This window comes from Aythya marila (genome assembly GCF_965140915.1).
Source record: "Aythya marila genome assembly, chromosome: 3".
NCBI lineage: Eukaryota > Metazoa > Chordata > Aves > Anseriformes > Anatidae > Aythya > Aythya marila.
Window position 1 is genome coordinate 11250087 of NC_139044.1, and position 18342 is coordinate 11268428.

Genomic DNA, 18342 nt, shown 5'->3' on the forward strand with positions numbered 1-18342 from the left:
GGCAAGGCTGGGCAAGCTGCACCCAGGCTCTGCAGAGCAAAGCTGCCAGGGCCCCAGCCTCATTTCATTAAGCTTGGTTTGCTTCTAAGGAGGAGCAAAATGAAACAGAAGCTCTTTTAAGTGACAAATAACAGCGCTGAGCACGGGTGTTTAGCACTTTCTGACTTAACTCGTGTTAAAAGTGGATTCAGAGCAGCTTTCCTGAGAGAGGCAGGGCGAGTGATGCCGAAGCGAAGCCCTCGGCTCCACCACGGCTCCCGGTGCTTTCAGTGTTACTCAGCACTCCTGCCAGCGTCACTCCTTATCGCTTGGAAATCTCACGCCGCCTGTTCTGGAGCAGGGGAAGCAGAAGGTGTGCGCGAGCGCCTTGGGGCGTTGATGAATCAGCGCTCACGTCGCACACGGGCAGCTCCTGGCAGCTGCCGGCCCGGGGAAGCCGTCGCCAAAAGCTGGGGCAAACGCCTCCGCAAAAGGGGCTGGCGAGGGGCCGTGCCCTGCCAGGCCCCAAGGAAAAACACCACAGCCCCTGTGTCATTAAAATAATATTGCCAAATGCGCCGTATTTATACAGTGGAGTGTTTTTCATGCCGTGGAGGCCTGGGATTAGCGTTCCTCATGACAGCATGAATATATTTATAGGCCGTGCGTGTCTGCATTTTGATATATTTTTATCTTTATAGGCTAATAGTTAATAAAGCCAGGCTGTATTTATGTTTCTGTGGTGAAAACACGTTGAAGAGTATCACGCAAGAGGCTTAGGCTCCGCTGGCCCCAAACACTCTGAATCAGAGTGCAATTTAGGGACCGATTCAGATTACAGAAGTGTAAACGCGGGATGTCAGACACCGGCTTCCCCAGGCCACAGCTGGGGCAGGGCAAAACCTTTTCTGACGTGGGGAGAGACGAGCGACTGTGGGAGTCGCTGCGATGCAAAAGGTGCCAGGTCCCGGCGCCTCCCAGGCGATGCTGTCCCCTTCCTGGCAGCGCCGATCCATCTGATGTGGGCTCCGCTGATGGTGGAGGTGTTAATCTGTTCATCGCGACGTCGCTCCGTCCTGAGTCAGATGTCTCACAAAATTCCAGTACCGCTGCCTCTTCTCTGCCACTCTTGTCACCTCGGAGAAGGAAAGCAGGTTTGCCAGATGTGAGTTTTTCTTTCAAAACAAAAAAAAAGACACTGTGACACGCTGACTGGCACTCTGTTATTGTCCTTTACGGACGAGCTCTGACTGGCTTTATTCTGCTCGCTATGGATGTCAGCTGAGCTACTCTAAAATTATAGTCCTGGCGCTCTGTTGAGAACCAGCTCATCCATTCGCTGGAATTTCCCTAGTGCTCCAAGGGGGAGAGGGGAAAGGAAACCAGCAAGGGCTCCCAGATTGCACCAACACATTCTTTCCAGAATTTCAGATGCAAGCTTCTTTGCTTCAGACGTTTTTAAAAGCTTTGTTCGCAACCTAACAAAGAATCCGTGGAAGTCCTCTCCTGTGTTAGTCAGCCCCATGGCGGGGTCAGCCCTACCCATGTTCTGCTTGCCAAGTGTTCATCTGACTTACACGTCCAAAATCTGCAGTAGGGGAGACCCCACAGCCTCTCCAGGTGTTTTGTTTCGCAGCTCAGCTATCCCTGCAGCGAGAAATTGCGCCTCATCTTGAGCCTAGATCTCCCCAGAAGGTGAGATTTAGCACGTTTTGCTGGTTCCCTCCCCAGAGGACATGGAGGCAGTGGGGTTTTGCTCTCTGCTTCTAGCAGCCTTTTTACGTATTTGAAAGCTGTTAGCATGTCTCTTCTCAGCCTTTTCTTCTCTACGCTAAAGGAGTCCTTTGATCTTTCCTCATAGGTTGTGCTTGCCAGACTGTCCTGGTTCTTGCTTCTGTTTCCTGAACTCTGTCTTCAACTTCAGCACATCCCCCCTGAGGCCCTCGACTCGCTAAGTGAAGCGAGAAGGTCCCTGCCCATATCCTGCATGCTGCATGTCCCTCAGAAAACTCCTTCCTGTGGGGACAAACATCCCAATTTTTTGTTTCAGTGCATTTCTGCCCACTGAGAGGCATTCAGTTTGGCTTCCCTGAGTCCCAAACTCCAAAGCAATCCAGATCTCTTACAGTGTCCTCCTTTGGGGTTTTAAGGACAAGGTGGCAGGGTTACCCACACCAAACCAACTCGGAGTAAATAAATAGTAGTGCTGCTTTCCATGTCACTGCTGCACCCAGGCTGTGCGCTCCTGGGATGGGGACAGAGCAAGTTTCACCCTGAAAAACACCACGTAGAAGCTCCCTCCTTACGTGGACTTCTCCTTAACCATCAGCTGTGTTTGTTTTCTGTGCCTCTCCTGAAGCATCCACGATTCACCCCTCTCCAGGGGACGGATCCTGCGTTAGGATCTCTCTGACGTGGAGCAGCAGTCTCACACAGCCACGCTGCTCCTGTCTTCCCCGAGAAACCAACTCCTTAATGAACAAAGCTGGAGTTTGTCAGCTCCTGCTCTAATAAGGTAGGCTGAAAAGCAAGTTGAAACCAAAGCCTTACCTGCTGTTTGGGGGTTTTCTTGTAGTTTGTTTTTAAAAGAAGAAAGAAAAAAAAAAAAAAAAAAGCAACCCAAAGCAAAAGCTTTTGTGTTGTAAGCAGTCGTGCGGAGTTTGGAAATAAAGACATCACAACTTTCTGCGAGAGGTCTGCCTGCCATCGACCGGCAGCCTCCCCTGCGTGGCACCGAATGAACTCATCCAACAAATGGACCTGGAAGGAGAAGGGGAGGAAAGGTGCCTAAGAAGCCTTAAACCTCTGATATTCGATTTATTAAAATTTAATGGCGAGCTATTAATAATGAATGCAGGCAGGAAGATGGGAGAACTGCAGTATAATGGCCTCGAGATTTCTATTTAGCCAGATTTCTCTACAGAGCTGGGAAGGAAGAGGGCAGCTTTCAAAAGGATGAAAAGACTCCTCCGAGGGACAGAGGGAAGAAGCAGTCTGCAACAGTCTCTGCGGGCTGGGGAGCTTGGTGGAAGGGTATTTTTCGTGTTTCTTTCATTAAAAGCTGAACTGGGGGGTGGGTGGCGCGCATGGCTTTTAAGGAAAAGACGATTGTGAATGCTGAGACCTTGAATCTAACATATGGAACTGGGGTCATTTCCTCACTGACAGTGATTTCCTGTGTGAAATTAACTCTTTCTCCCTGCATCTCCCACCTCTCCCGTGCAGAAATACAGCCTTCTGCCTCTTTGGGCACATGGCAGGGCCCAGGACAGGCATGGTGGTGGCTGTCAGGGGCACAGCGAGCTAGGGCAGGACGATGTGATGAGCGTTACACCTTGAGCATAAACAACTCACTCGTCTGTTGGGCTCGTAGTAATGTTGTCTAGACTGTTTCCTTTGGTGGCTGCATGAGCCAGCATTATTCAAGGGGAGATATGGCACATCTGTGACTTCCCTTTCCTAGCTGCCAGGCCAGCTGTCTTATCAAAGAGAGGAATGGTCCGATGTGACTTGTTTTTGTAAGCCCGTGGTGCCGTGTTTGGATGTCCCCCTGGATATTGATAATGGGCTCCCTGTCCCTCAGAGTTTATAAAGCCATTGGCTTACAACCATTTGAGTAGCTTCTTGAAGGCTCCAAAGTAAATTTTACTTGGCCCTGCTGACTCTGAATTCCTCTGATCTCTCCTAACTATTGTTTGAGCTGTTCTTTTCCTCATCTGGCCTGTATTTCCTGTCTCTGGTTGTTAGGATGAAATGTGTTAATAAGCATCTGGATGACATTAACATATTTTGTGAGAACAGAAGCAGGATAAATAGTAGAAATTGAAGGCAGAGCCTAAGCAGGGGTAAATCTATGTTCTTTTATGTTTGCACCACGAATTACCTTGCAGAACAAGACATCTTTGCAGCTCTTCCTTGTCCTGGAGAAACAGCCCCCTAGGATTGATGTGTCCCAGTCAGGTAGGTATAGAGACAATGTGGACAGGGGAGTTGGCACTCGGTCAGAAGAAATTTATGGTCTAGAGGGTATCAGAGAGCTTGGTGTGGCAGAAAACCGCCCGTGGCCTTCTCAAAAAAAAAAGCCCTGTCCCAGTAAGCGTTCCTGTTCTGGGGCTCTCAGAGCAGGGAATAAAAGGAGGCAGGACAGAGGAGCACTGATCGCTTCTCTCTTTGCTTTTCAGGGCTGGGTGAATCCACAGAGCATATCTGAGGCTCTTTTGAACAGTCACCAACAGATGAAGTAATTTGAGGCCTCGCCCACACCACAGTTGATTGAGCCAGCTGCTGTAGGTCGCTTCACAGAGGTGCTCTTTAATATGGCGCTAACAGCTTATTAAATCAAGCGCTGAAAAATGGCGCTTTGATTTTGACATGCTACCCGCAAAATACGAGGTGTTTTCTGCTACGTGTTGTTGTCAAGGTGAGAAAAGGAATTAGCGTGGATTTTTAATGACTTTGATCTTGAACTCTGATATGAGTTGGAAGGGAAACGTTGTCCTAGATAAATAAAGAAGTGGCACAACAGCTGATCAGACCTCTGGTGAGGAGCTGGGTCCTGCAACCGCAAGGAGATGATTTCAGTCTTGGTTCTATCTCTTGCTTCTCTGATCCTGCTGCTCCTTTCCTACGGAGGCTTCTGCTGGCAGCAAGCAGACACCAGGGAACAAGAAAAGACATGTATTGTCTGAAATCCTGCTGCTCTTTTCTGCAAATCTGGGGAAAGGCTGCCATCTGCTGTAATTCGCCATCTTCAGCAACGAGGCGGCTGCTGAAAATCGAACTGACCTAAACCAAACCACAACAGTTTTGTTGAGGCTGTGCAGAGCTTAGGATAGAAGCAAGGTAAGACAAGCAAAGATGAGCTGTGCGCTTACAGACGCACGGATGCTTTCCTAACAGATCACCCTCCTAATAACAGCTATTACCCATCCCTACAAAATCATGCCCTTAGAGGAAAAGAATCACCCTTGTTGCCCCCACCTGCCTTCATCCCTGATATTTCCAGTCGGGTTCAGAGATGAGCAGAGGGGCAGCAATGTTTGTAAGCACCTCTCAGGAAGCTACTGGCTGGGAGACAGACAGTGTGATGCTTCCACAGCTTCTGTCCCTGATTTAATCTAGGTGCCCATGGTACCTCTACAGCCTCTCAGCTGTTGTACGTGAAGAGGTACCTTATAAAATGCTTAAAGGTGTCTGTCTCCTCTCTGTGGTATGTATGTGATAGCTAAGACAGCAACAAGTTAGCTTGGCCACTTCAGCATTACTTGATTAAGATTCATTGCACCTTCTACCGGAGGACCTTGCATCCTGGAAAAGAGCAAGGTCTAAAAAACATCTATAATTCAGAGCCCTTATCTCTGTTCCTTATTAAAAACAAACAAACAACAACAACAAAAAACTTCTGAAACTGTGGTAAAACTAAAATCAAATTTGTATCTCTTAAAGTCACTGACTAACATCCCAGTCCTCCTTGGCTGGTACCTCCTTGCTTGATTCTTTGGAACTGCACATTTTTGCTCAGGTTTTCTCACAAACAAGAAGTTTTATCTTACTTGAGCAAAGAAAGACCGAGAGGCCAGAAAGAATTGTTCCAAATAAATGAGTTATCATGGGAACAGGTGCAAAGGTGGGAACAAAGGACAGGAACTCCTGACACCCTGCCCATTTTGCAAACAGAAATTCAGTGCGCGGCTCTGGGTGGCAGCTTTGATGGGTGCCTGTTCCTGGATTACTTTAAGAATCAAACGCTTCTCTCACATGCTCAGAAGAAAAGGATGTGTTTAGGAGATGATACAGTTTTTAAAACATTTGTGTAGTGCATTTTCTACTTGCTTGCAAGGTAGAGGTAGGGACAGCATCCATTCCTCTGCCGGGCAGTGGCTAACACACTGAACGCCGGTAATGTCAAGACATTTCTCTGCTCCTGCAATGCCAGCAGATGATGGAAGGATGGTTGGAAACAGTGAGGCCTGTGAATAAAAATAAATGGTTTTGGCTGTGTTTTGTCACAGTAATCAGGAGGTCAAACAGCAAATAATGCTGAAGAAAAGTCAGGTCAGGGTGGTGGGTTCTCAAGTCTAAATGGTGTAAGCAGACAGAGAGAGAAATTTATCTGTAGGATAAAGCTCTGGGTGAGACGTGGAAATACCCAGGGTAACATACAGACCATAAAAAAGATGAGAGAGAGAGAAGGGGACTTCTTCAGGAGTACCTCAAAGAGCAGCAGGATTAAAAAGGAGTCTACTGTCTGCAGAAGAAGTCTTATACTGAGAGCTGGAGGGCCCTGATAAGGCATCTTAATCCCCATGGATGATTTAAGTAAATGCTGTAGATGAATTCCATATACCAGGCATGCCTTCTTCCTAAACAAGAGATTTCTAGTTGTGCTTTTCAGTAACGTCCCATGTTGCCATCTAATTTAAAAGCAAAGTCCTGTTTGAATTCAGGGTTGATGATAGCAGATTTGCCACTCAGACTAGACTGCTTTCCATTACACTACCCCGAAAACATCCCGCCAGAACCCCTCCTTTTGTAACGTAGGGATGGCAGGGACTGATTTCAAAGGGAGTACTGCACGTAACAAAGCTAGCCTGGAAAGCTGACAAATTAAAAAAACAAATTAAAAACAAAAACAGAGCCCCTGATGACTCAGGTATTAATGTACTCCATCAGACTAAGCTGGTATCTGATAAAATGTGCTCACTCCAGATAGAGAAGCCTCTGTACTGGAGGCTGGCAGTACCAAGAAGAAGCTGGGTTAAGCATGGATACATCTGCAAGATGTCTAATGTGCCAAGGAATGCCCTGAAGCCAGGAGGAAGTCTGCTAGCGCTGCAGATATAGAGGAATAAATGCTCTATCACTTAGGAGTGATTTGACATCCCTGTTTTATGAGCTGTCCTCATGTTGTGGTGGTGTCTTGATGGAGTCTACTTACAACACCATGCCTGGCCTAGACGGAGCCATTGACCTCCCCTACCTTGATCCAACCACTTTTTCTTCCTGCAGGCTGTAGAAACAACTGTTTCTTCTGACACTTTGTGTTTTCTGTAAAACTGCTGTCCTGTTCTGCATCCAAAGTTCCTCTCCTCAATGGTTTCTTGTGGCAATTCACACCACGCTCCACTTACACAAGGCATGGAAATGTTTTCCCCAGTATTGGCATGAAAAATTCAGTCGTAAAATCCCTCCACTTCATTGAAGACAAGGAGAGCAGAAACTCTCCATCTGCTTTCACTGCAGTGTTCATTATTTTACAGATTTCTTTTATATCCCCTGCTTCCTCTGAGGAGAGCTTTCCTTGATGTTTGGTTGTTCCTCTTATTGTTTAATGATGCTCTTTTCATGACAGGATTACCCACTATACTCAGGGATCCTGAGGGACTTGCCCTTCTAATTACATTTAATCTTTTTTTCTTTTTTCTCTCATATTCTTTATGGATCCCAGTATCTTTTCATTTTTTGCTTGCACTACAAGTTGAGGGAAGTTTTTATGTGAAAGTTTCTGAAAATTGCCAGTACCAGGGCCCTGCAAGCAAGGCCTTTTAAAATACTATAGCACCCCAAGAAGGAGCCCAGATATTACTACTGATAACCCAGCTTTTAGAATAATTGGCTGACAGTTCTGCCACCAAATATTCTTTTCCTTATCTATTACTATCTGATACCTGGGGAAATGTTGAGCTACTTTTTTCTTTTTACTATTATTTTTTTACACCATAAAACCTACTCCTGTTACTTTTCCAGGAAGACACCACAGAAAACTCCTTGAGCAAAGTGACTGTAGGAAAAAGCCCTGTCATATTTTTGTTGATTCTCAAGAATGCCAATTTAACTCACATATTAAAAAAGAAGAAAAGAAAAAAAAAGAAAAAAAAAAGTGATAGAAAAATTTTCCTGGCTAAAAGTACAGGGGATTGGACTTGTTTACTTAGGAGATTCTTTGTAGTGCTGTGTCCCACATACACAGGAATAAGGATGTTTGTCATTTTATATCACCAGGGCACTGTAGCACGCTGGCAGCACTGAGTCACGTTCCCCTGCAAAGCCTACGTGGCCCTTGGCAATCAGTAGGAAGCTGAGATAACTGAAATGTTGCAGTCAGAAGAATCACCATAAAAAACATACTTTATGGATATAAGTCGTACTCAAATAGGCAGATAAACACCACATCAAATGAACTATGGTTTACTGACTCACAATCTCCTCACCAAACTCTGCTGGTAAAGAAATGGCAATTTGTTTTATCTGCAGAGAGCTATCAGCATGTTCAGGCTGCAGACACGGGAGTTCACAAGACCAGCCACGCTGTGTGCCCTGGAGAACTTTGTTACGGTTTAAAGGAGCCTTCCCTCTCAAAACTGCTAGAAATCACCCACTAATGTCCTACAGTCTAGGCAGGAGGATATACCTTGGGCTGGGCTGGTTTTGTTATTTTTACAGTGGTGTTTAACCAAAAGATGACAGCCAGAACAGCAAGCAGTAGGACGTAAGGGCAAGTCTGTCATCCTTTCACTCCAGTCCACAAATATCATTTGGCATCATTTTATTCTTACCAAGGGGAACAGAGAGCTTTGCTGTTACTACAGAATGCTGCAGGACAGTAAAAACATTCGATTCAAAGATAATGTCAATGAAGCATAAAGTAGAAAATCAAACGACTGGTTACTCACTCTTTCCCTGTGTAAGTAGATAACAAGGCTCTTTTCATTGCGACTGAAAAACATTAAAGATCATGGGAGGCCGCACAGCTAAAAGGTCACTCGAGAGTATGGCTTTCCTGTATGTCTGCAGCACAACTAATCATTTAAATGCACCTCTTTGGTGAAAGAGAAACAAAGACCTGAGGTTTTCAACCAGATCAGTACTTCCTGGGCGAGTGTCAGAGAAGGGGTAGGTCCGGCTCTGGGTAAATGTTACTTCATGCTAAGCGAGTGATGCCAAATTTCTTTTGAAAGTTGCTCTGAGTGACTGACTGAGGATAACCAGGCAGGAAGTCCTCCTCAGCAGAGTAAGGACGCTTCAAAATCGTCAGTCTGAACCACGCCAGAGGCCAGCCCTGGGTTGGGGCCAGGGCTGGAGGTGACGCAGCAGCGGGTGCCTCAGCACCTGCCGCCCCCACAAAATGGCGCCCGCAGCGCCGGCCTTCGGCCTCAGGCTGACCCAGAGGGCCGGGGAGGGGAAAACTGGTTTACCACTAAGGCTGTGGGAAGGGTTTTCCCTTCACAAACGGTGGCTGTAGTTAACAACCACCCACAGCTGTTCCTCTGCTGGGCATTCCCTTTCTTTTTGCCTTTCCCTTCCTTTCCCGTCTATTTCTTTGCCAGGGGGAAGCGGTTATGTACATACTCACAGGTCCCTTTCCAGAAAGTCAGTCAGGCTACTGAAAACAAGCCATGAACATGGTTTGAGCAAAGCTGGCTGACTTTCCATCTCCCTCAAGAGCGTTTGCAGGAGCTCAGCCAGTCTGTAGCAATGACAAACCAGAGAGGCAGGAATGCCATCCTGAACTCCCACGGCTGAGGACATCCACCAGAAGCAATAGTAAGTAACACAAACCAGACCCAGACACGGCCTCCATCCCTCCCGCAGCCTCTTGGACTTTCTTTCTGCCACGTGTGGTTGCCAGATCACTCACCTCTTGGAACTTCACCGCTTGGGGTTTCCTAGATCTTAAAAACACTGGAGCCACAGCACAGATCTTACGGTGCTGTGCACGGCTGCTTCATCCAGAGGTGGTACTCGCAGGCTCCTCCAGCTGGCTCCGCTTCTTACTGATAGACCTCAGTCTCACAGCATCATCCGTGTTGAAAGGAAAATGACCCCTGGCAAACAGGTGGAGTATTTTTGATTACTAGGAACCTGTAAATCTTGAGCATTGCCATTCCCCCTCCCTAGCTTTACAACCTATTTCAAAGACATTACTGATTTTACCGGCTTTATCCATGTGAGTAAATTCTGCAAACGCAGTGTTTCTGCAGTATGGATCTATATACAATGATTAGTTTTACATTATGTGCATGATCTCACATTTTATTGCAACTGTGCCATATTTTGGGGATTAAAGGGCAGAGAAAGACATATTTTCCCCATGAGAAGCGTGTCAAACGTGTGCCTGCAGTCTGAACACAGCTGTGGCTGTTAGGGACAAAGAGATTTCTGCCAGGTAGTGGAAAAGATGCTACAAAAATATGGTGAGAGAAGTTTACAGGTTGCTGGAGGGAAATTCCTGTTGGCTTCCTAACAAGCATTTAATACTTAACATGCTTTTTTTGCTCCTTTTGCTATTCCAGCTACCAGTAAAACCTGTTTGAGCTCTGCTGAAATTATATTAATAGCAGTACCTCAGAAAGCCAAGCATGGTATTTTAAAGCAAGAGAAAGTACAGCTTTATTTTCTAAATTGTGTCTAGGAAAGGTATAATGGATGTAAAGAGGACGAACTAGTGGTGCTGGTGACATCAGAAGTCAAAGCCAACAGTTATGATGTAACAGTAATATTAAACTAATGATTCTTTTTCTGTAGTGCCACATTTTCTGCTTTTTAATGTGATGAAATAAACCTAGCACGAATCTGTTGCAGGGTAAGACAGAAGATGAGATTACATTGCACCTTCACACACAGAGCAGCTAACAGTGTTGTTTCAGCCTACAGCAGCGTTTCCCAGGCTGTCACACACACAACTGGCAATCAGTGGGCCAAGCTGGGTGGCCAGCACTCCAGTCCACACAGGACCACGTTAAGCTGTACTTTCAATAAGCTTTGCAATTAAATGTTTGGTGCTGTGTGAGTAGCGAGCCACAAAGACATTGTAAAAAAATGGCAGGAATATTCTTATGCAAAATGCTTGTGATCCACAGCACAGATTTCACTCTCCAGTTGTTTCAGCTTTAGGGTGTTAACCTGGATCAACAATAGCAACGACAACACAAACATCCAAACATCCATTTTCAGCACTGGGCATGACATTACCACATCCCAACAGCTCTGGAAGGTTTTACATGGAAAACAGCGGTATTGGTATTGTGAATGAAAGGGAGTCAAAGGTGTTCCCTGTGCCCTCAATAAAATGTGATGTTGTGCTGCTAGGGCTGTGTGACATGCAGGCGAGGGCTGTGATTGTCACAGAGGTGGCCAGCATGCTCACACGCTTCCATGTGGACAGTTGATGAGGAGTTTGTTTGGCTTCATAGCGTCAGCTCAGCTGGGGCCTTCCAGATAGGTAAACCAGAGGGAAGTAATTGCAAAGTAAGCATCTTAGGACCCTTTTTTGTGCTCCATGGCATCACTCAGGATTTCACAGTTTGAATACTGGGGACCCACGAATGCATCCAGGCATGCAGTGGCCTGAGAGAATGAAATTAAGAAGTGAAAGCAGAAAAACTGCAGCCACAGATTTACATTGCCCTTTGAGGGTAATGAACACTAATGAAATCCTCCCACCTAGAACTCTCAAGCATTCCTTTCTGCAGTGTCTGAGAAGCTGACAAACCAACAAGAACATAACTGTGGTCTGGACGGGACAACAGATCCCACAAATAGTTGTCCCCTATTTGGGACACCTGACCCAGGAGATTCCATGTCCTGGTCCAAAAGCTGCGCTCTGCCTAGCTCTTAGACTCGTGCTAATGCTAGACAAGAAGTCTCAGTGGAAATTACAGCCCAAGTGTGTAAGTACACAGGTGTGAATAGCTGTGTCATTTGCCTGTTGGAGCCAAAGTTTTAGCAAAACACAGCTTTGAAGTGACGAAGACACATGAGGTCCACCCTATGAGCATGACATCCACTCACCTGAAACTGCGGCCTCTACCATGGGATGTGCAACGGCTTCCTTGCTGCTGGGTCTGTGCTTTAAATTTACTGAGGTTATAGATTATTATAGTTATAATGTTATTCTTTGGAATAAGCCTTTCATAGCTGGTGGTAGCAATGCTAGCACAATTTCTTTAGCCTGATGCAGCCATTTGCTCTGTTGCAAACTAAGTCAGACAGGAAAAATGAAAAGGGACACTGCACTCATAAAATGCACTCTCCCCAGGACCACCAGTGAAATGCAGAATAATAATGTCCTTAAAACAGGGTTCCATGGACAGCAGTGTCTTGCATTTGCTTCCTGTTATTCAGTACCGTGTAATGTGTGCACGTATGTATGTCTCTATTCTGCGTCCACAACTAATTTCTTCTCTTGCAAAAAAATCCCACTCTGCTGCACTAGCAACTAGAGGGGGTCACTATGGATGTCGGTGGGTTTCTGTTGTCATTGTTGCAAAGTGAAAAGCTACAGACAGGAGGCTGCCACCTGGCAGAGGAGCAGCACCCTGAGAAGAAGGGCAAATTGGGTCAGATCAGGTCCAGCGCTCTCAAGGTCTACCCAACTAAGGTCTGTCAACATTCACCACCGAGGAGTGAGAAAACATCTTAAACCCAGCTGTGGTGATGTGTTTGAGCGAGCTGGACTGCTGGGGCCTGGCTGCCAAATTCTTCTCACGGGGTTAAGCTGCAGTCACGCCAGGCAGGACACACAGTGCTCCGTGTCAGCAGGCGTGAGCTGGCAAGCTGTGGGTGTGCAGGGTGTGAATTTCCACAGACACGCGCTCACCCAGCTTACATAGCCATGGGCCCGTGGCGACACGTCCACGTGCCTTTCTGCTCCTTAATGAGACTGGAATTGCTGCTGGTGATTAATCAGCTCCTTGCGTGCCCCTGCATTGCGATACTTTTTGTTGTTTGGCGTTTGAGTGCGTTGTAGACATGGTAAGGTGTGAGGTGTTTCATTGGGATGTGCCATGCCCCTGTGTTTCACAGAACAACGAGAGTATCCTGAGCTGCGAGGGACCCACAAGGCGCGTTGAGCCCAACTCCTGGCTGCACACAGGAGCACCCAGACATCAGCCCGGGTGCCTGAGAGCATTTTCCAAACACTTCTTGAGCTCTGGCAGGCTCGGTGCTGGGATCTCTGCCTGGGGGACCCTCCCCTATCGCAAACTTCACCACCTTTGGCGGCCTGCTACGGCATTAAATCCTAAAACACGGCCCTGAGGGGCACTTCAGGCGTTACAAAGAGCTTTTAGCCCACGCAGAGCGCCTCACACCCCCATCCCCATCCACCCCGCTCCAGTCCCTCAAATGGCGGCGGTGCCCGCGGCCTCCCCAGCCGGCCGGGGGCAGCCCCTTCCGCCGGCCGCCGCCGCTCCTCCCCCGGGCGGCGGGGAGAGAAGGCGGCGCCTCGGCTCCTCCTCTCAGCCTCCTCCGTGCCTCCTCCGGGCCGACACCGCCACCGACACCGCCCGGGCCGCTTCCCGAGGGCCGCCCCGAGCCCGGGGCAGCGACGTGTCGCCGCGCTAGGCCGCGCCGCCCGGGCCGGCGCCTCAGGTAGGCAGCGGGGAGCCGCCCCCGGCCGCCCTGCCGCTAGGCCGCCCGTACAGGTGCCACCGCAACCTCAACCCCGGGGTCCCCCCCTTTTTTGGTTTAAAGGCCGGGAAAGTTGAATAATTTCCCTCAGGGCCCTTTGTCCGGGCCGCCCCCAAGCCGTGTGCGCAGCGAGGCGGGCGGTGGGGGCGCTGAGGGGAAGGGGCGCCGAGCCGGGGAGCGTGCAGCTCTCCTCTCTAAAGATAAATTTCGCATTTCCATGGCAACCCCGGGCAGTTTGGAAAGTGGTGCCTGGTGGTTTTGTGTGTGTCTGTGTGTGTGTGTGTGTGTGGACGGGAAGGCGTTGTGTGTGGAAATGTCAGCCTTCCCTGGCCGGGCACTCACTGGGCTTTTTTCCACGCAGGTCCTCGGCGCGCTGCTGCCCGGCTACACCATCAGGAGGGTTTCTGTATGATGCAACTGGAAGAGATATGACGACGGCCTTCCTCAGATGCTCTTGGAGTGTTTTCACTAAGGTACGGCGTGGTGGCACCGTGCTCGGCACGGACGGCTTTTATACTGACCGGCGTAACGCTTGGAGAAGGTGTTTTGGGTTTTCTCCGTAATGCCCAGCTGGGATGGGGAGCACAAAATGATTTGTTGTTTGTTTGTTTACAAATATCATTCGGAAGTGTGGTGGTTCTTGAGTTTATAGATAAACAGAATCACAGCCACTTCCTTCATGGTTGTGGCACTGAGGGACACGGTTGTGGCACTGGGGGTGGTTTAGGGATGGGACTCAGCAGTAGGTCAGGTTGGTGGTTGGACCTGAGCATTTTTTAAGGTCTTTTCCAACCTAGGTGATTCTGTGATTCTATGACAAAATTGTAGAGAAACATTGTTTCTTACCTTTCTTTACTGTAATTTTCCAAATGCAGTATGCCCTGTTGAGAGGGACGTAGCTAAGTGTGTTTGTCAAATGCTGACCACCTGTATCACCAAAACATGAACTTTCTCTCTCTTTGAGTGTCCGGTTTTGGCCTTACCATTTTATTGATTCCCTTTTCCTTATCTAATGTTCTTATATTCTATAAATACTTCAGATTTCTGTTAGAGAACATCGAGAGATCTCAAACTTGTACCAGTTCTAAAGTACATCAAAATATTTATTTGATGATAAACCTGGATATGTGCTTCTGGGTGTTTTGAAGTACAGGCGGTGTATTGACTTTACTGTCTTACTCGCATCCTGTCTGATGGAGTCCTTAACAAGAAGAAGGCACGTGGAACAAAGATCCCCAAGTCTGACCACAGTTGTCCTCTACAGCTACAGCTGCTTTGTGTCCCTGTGAGAAAGTCGTCTTACTGAAAACCCTGACTGCAGTATGTTAATTGTTGTAGTGGCTGCAGTAATTGCTGCTTTACTACAGAGCCAGGGTGACTCTTTCCCAAGCTGTAGTTCCCTCGAAATCCTCTGGAAGTCGGACAGTACTTCCGTTGGGTAGGAAAACAATGCCTAACATTAACTAATTGACAGATCTGCAGCTCTCTAAGCAAAAGCCACAGTGCATCGTGCTGGCAGCCTCATCAATGAGGTCTGAAGGCGGTGTGCTGAGAAACAGCTCAACCTCTCTCATCCCATTCCCCAGTAACATCTGGGGACTTTCCACCGGCTGTCCCTGTGTCTTCATCACTATCTTTCTGTTGTAGGAGTCTAGTGTGCATATAGAGGAATTTTGCTTTTCTGTTGCCAGCATGAGCTTCATGGGATAAAAGGGACATCTATTTCCAAGGCTGAACAGAAACATTTCCCCAAGAAGTGTCAGGAGCCACTAGAGAGGGCAGAGAAAGCAGTCTGCAGACTTGTTCTTTGTTGGTTTGAGTGAGAAGAAGTTGGGAAGTGGAATCAGGTATCGTTTCTCCTTTTGGGGCTCCAACTTGGTGTAAAAGCCACTTCTGCTTTCCCTCTTCAGACTTTTGGGGAAATAAGGAACCGTATGTTTCTTGAGCAGAAGAGTCAAGGGCCACAGACATCTTACAATCCAGGATTTAAAATCCTCCAAGTTGGCAGGCTCACCCAACCTTTTTTTTTTTTTTTTAATTATTTTTCTTTTTAAATCTTTATTTTGTTGATTCTTGCTGATTTACGAATAAGGCATAAAGAGAGAAAGTGTGTGCATGAATGGATGTTCTATGTATATATTTCTGGGGCTTCATACTATTAATTCCAAAGAAATATTTTCCAACACATGTAAAGTTCTCTGTATCTAACTTTTTGCACCTACCTCACCTAGATATTAGGCTTTAAAAAAAAATGTATTATTTTCAAAATAATGTATTGAATTGTTTTCTTCCTACTTAAAAATGCTGGATCAGTTTTCTGACCAGATGTTCCAAAATACTCATATTTAGATAGTAGAAATATCCTAGCATTTTCTCTATGAATCTGGTCTTAAAACATAAAAAGAAACACACGCACACACACCACCTGAGGTGGCATGCAGTGGGTTATTACAGTTGCAGTTGCTTATTTTGTGCTTTGCAATATGGTAGAGTGTGTCCATCGGTATAATACAGTTACTGTAAGCAGGAATGTGAGACCTTGCTTCTATTTTTTGGTATTCTAAATGTAGCATAACCATGCTCTACTTTTTTATGTTTATAGAAATATTTTTCATTCTTGTAAGTGGAAGCTCCTTGAGGGATAAAAAGGCAGTGATGAGAATCGAATCCCTTTCGATTGATCTTCTGTTGGGATGGTGTTAACATCACAAGAACTATTAACAAACACGGGTGGCACTTGCTGATGCTCCCCAAGGTGAAGTTTTGTTGGTCTTGCTTGCAGAATACTTGCCCTACAGAGCAGCTTCCTGCCTCTTGCTTGTGGACTGGGGTTGCTCAATAAAACTGTAGAAAGTATGATGTGCCAGCTCTTGGATAACCACTGATCTCAGCTTTCTGCATAATGTCAAAACTGTTAAATATCTTTTATTTAACAGAAATAGTTATTTCACAGCTGTTTGCAGTTTTTCAGAGCTGTGGTATGGCGTTGGAAAGCCATGATTCTCATGAAAAATCGCATTTTTAGAAAATTAGTTTCAGATTAATGAATTGAGCCTAACCCTGACGAAGATAGCAAGTGGAAAGCCTGTGCAGGGAAACCTGCTGTTGACGCAAATCCCCGTGAGCTTCTGTCAGACTCCTTTCAAAAAGTCAGAACCTTACTGTTACAGTTTTTGCTCTGGCTGATGTAGTTCTGCCTCTCCTCAAAATGTCACTACTCCGCAGGCTCTGCCTTTGACAGACTTTAGCTGGAGTGTCTGCCGGGGCTCCTTGATCTCTGTTCAGCTGCACGTACCTTTGTGGAGCTGTACGAGATGCTCGAGATGCTCATGTTTCACCATTTTCCAAGGAGATGATGCACACGGTAATGCTGGTGCCTGACAAGAGTTCAAAGATCTCGCTCCTTTGTTGTGTGTTAGTGTGGGCAAATAACCACAAGGGCTTTTCTTTTCTGATAGAGGTTTTTCCTGCTTTGTTAATTGTTTCTGAATGATTCTGCCACTCGTGGCATTGAAGAACTCGACGCGTAATGACCTAAATAGCTGTAGGAAAGACTGCTCCAGCACAGAAGCTGCCTTCTGACTTCAGATTAGTGTTCATCATTGGGAAGTCAGGTTTCCAGATGAGAAGAAATGCGTTTGGCACATTGGATGTATCACAGATGTTCCATTTAATTTGTTTCATTTAATACCTGGAGAACTGTGAAATTCTACTTCTGATATAGTTTGTCTATAGGGAGACGGATCTCTCTCAAATATTTAACAAAATGTTTACACCTGTTTATTATTCTAAATAATTTGTGGGTACGCTCACTCAAACAAGCATAGACTATTCAGCACTGGGGGCTTTACAGGGTAACTTTTTTCAGAGGATCTTATTTTTATGTTTAAAGAAGTGGTGCTCAGCTAAAGCTCACGTGGCTCTTTTTTAACTTTTATTTTCATTTTAAATCTACTGCCAAGGTGACTTCAGCTAGGGAAGGCAAAAGAAACTGGTACAAACTGTCGTGGTATGAAAATCTGCTGCTGTTTTGCCCTGGCCCTGTAGTCTGCACACAGTGCAGTGGGGATGTAGCTGTCGTGTTCATTGTAGTCACATTTTTTTTTTTTTTTCTTGCCACTTTCCTCATTTGAGGAAGGCTCTGCAAGGTGGTGTTATGAAGGAGATGATGCAGGGCAGGATGGTGGCATTGCTCATTAAGCTTTTCAAATGCTCCTGCTTTTACGTGGTCCCTGGTTGCTGAGAAAGTAGCACAGTCTGTCTCGGCTCAGCACGGCCCAACCCACTGCAGAATATGCTGGCTTGTGACAGCACACGTGGCGGAGAGCAGGGCAGATGAGAGATATGGATAACTGATAAACGGCCTCCTTGTCAGGTCGCTTTCCTTCCAGCAGAGCTCATCTGGGCGGTCAGCACTCCTGCTACCTTTGTGGACAAGGTGGGAGTACGAGATTGGAGATGCTATTACTGGGTGTGCGGAACACACTGAAATACCTGTGTGTGTGTGTGTGAACAGAAACACATGTGTAATTATTCAGCTTTCAGAAGGCTGGGCTGGCACAGGCTCCTCTCCAAGTTGTGTAAGGAAACGTGCTGCTGAAATGTGCACCAAGCGTGGATGGCTCCTCCTGGGGACAAGTCACAGCTCTCCTCCGAATCTAGCCTTGCCTTCCCCCGACAATCTGCTTCTTGCTCTGAAGCCCCAGGATGTAAATAGGTATTCAGAAAAAGCTTGAGTTCGCAGAACAGCTTCCGCAGCCTTAACCTCATTCTCTGAAACTGCTTAAATCTTTTTACTGAAAGCTCACCCTCTTGGCACCCCTCCTGAAAGAGAGATGTCTGTCTTGAGGTGTTGGGGCAAGCGGGGAAACTTCAGCCCGAGGAATTAGCTGGTTGAAAGAAAATGAAAGCTTGCGTGAGCCAGGGCTGCTCCATATTGTCTTACAAAGGTGG

General features: G+C 46.7%; 1 protein-coding gene across 1 annotated transcript in view; it reads left to right on the forward strand.

Annotated features, from left to right (window-relative positions):
* The first annotated feature begins 13212 nt into the window (after positions 1-13212).
* VPS54 (VPS54 subunit of GARP complex) overlaps positions 13213-18342 on the forward strand; it is a 49116-nt gene continuing 43986 nt past the window's right edge. The window contains exons 1-2 of the mRNA XM_082757923.1: positions 13213-13350; positions 13751-13862. The gene's annotated coding sequence lies outside the window, so the exon portion shown is untranslated. The remainder of the gene's footprint in view (positions 13351-13750; positions 13863-18342) is intronic.